This window comes from Sciurus carolinensis, chromosome 3 (assembly GCF_902686445.1).
Source record: "Sciurus carolinensis chromosome 3, mSciCar1.2, whole genome shotgun sequence".
NCBI classification, from domain to species: domain Eukaryota; kingdom Metazoa; phylum Chordata; class Mammalia; order Rodentia; family Sciuridae; genus Sciurus; species Sciurus carolinensis.
The window spans coordinates 149,042,911-149,044,353 of NC_062215.1; the positions used below are offsets into that span (position 1 = coordinate 149,042,911).

Here is a 1,443-nt window from a genome sequence, read left to right on the forward strand (position 1 = left end):
AGAAAGCATGCTAGGGTCAGTCAACTCACTAGGCCCAGTTTATAGAATTATCCCCAGAACCTCATGTTCCCACTACTTGTGTCTGTTTGTTACCTATTGAAAGGATTAGATTCTGGATATAATTTGAAGGGAGAGGCTATACTATTTGTTCATGCATTAGTTATGAGCTTTGAGAGAAAGAAAGGACTTAAAACCTGAGTTTTTGGTAAGAATGAACTGTCATTTAGTATGTTAAATGACAAAATTGCAACAACTTATTTTAAAATCTCTCTTCTTCCTCCTCCTTCTCCTCCTCCACCTCTTCCTCCTCTTCCTCCTTCTTCTATTTGGTATCCTGTTCCTAGAAATACTATATCTACCTGGTAGATGCGTGGAATGGATGGAGCAAACTCCTATTCCATTTCTCTGCTTCAAAAATCCATTAACTATATTGTTCACATAGAGGAAATATCAGGTAATACATTATAAATCGGTAAGAACAGATACTATACTTGATCTTAGCCAAAAGCTTAGTCAAGAAGGGATGGTTTAAAGATCTTTTCATTTCCTCAGAAAAAATTGATTTTAGTTGTAGATAGACACAATACCTTTATTTTATTTATTTATTTTTATGTAGTGCTGAGGATTGAACCCAGGGCCCCACATATGCTAGGCAAGTGCTCTACTACTGAACTACACCCCCAGTCCCTGTTTAAAAATTTTAATTGGCTTTATTTTTGATTCTGGAATTAGGCAACATTGCATTCCACAAGTAGAATAAGTGTCCCAGTGTACTGAACAGTACCAGCTTGGTTTTTATAGACAGAGAAAGGCTGAAAAACAGTAGTAACAAAGAAGAAAAAGTAGGCTGGTCCTTGCAAAGTTACTTTCTTTGCAAGGTAGAGACAGAATTGAAAAATAACTGATTAGTTAATATCAGGTTATTTCAGGGCATTTCTTTTGTGCAAAGATTAAATTTATTATCTTATCAATTAAAACTGAACTATTAGGGAAGTTCAATTTTTAATCTCTCTAATCCTGATTTCTCTGAAGTTCAGATAAACAGCTTACTTTCAGCTTGGTAATGTGGAACTATTGGGTCAACAACTCCATTTTGGTTTTTAACCTGGTTGTTAAAACCCAGTGCAGAAGCCTATTCCGAACAAGGCTTCCTATGATTTTTATTTAATATTGAGATGGGAAAGATTGGAAATATAGTATGCTTGGGGAGGCAGTGAGGAAGAATCAAGTTTTCATAGTTGGATATGTTATGTATTTGTATAGTTATTAGACATCTGAATGGATATGTCAAATAGGCAGTTGGGGAGATGATCTTATTGAGGAAAAAGATCCAGCCTGGAGATATAACTTTGGAAGTTGTTGATAAAAAGAAAAGCAATCTGAGGCTTGAGTTCTGGGACATTCTTTTAGAGATGGAGAAGATGAGGAGGAACTAGCGTAGGC

The 1,443-nt window shown here is 35.7% G+C and overlaps 1 pseudogene; it reads right to left on the minus strand.

Moving 5' to 3' along the window:
- Positions 1-324: 324 nt before the first annotated feature.
- On the minus strand, positions 325-525 carry LOC124981593 (uncharacterized; annotated as a pseudogene).
- Between the last annotated feature and the right edge of the window lie 918 nt (positions 526-1,443).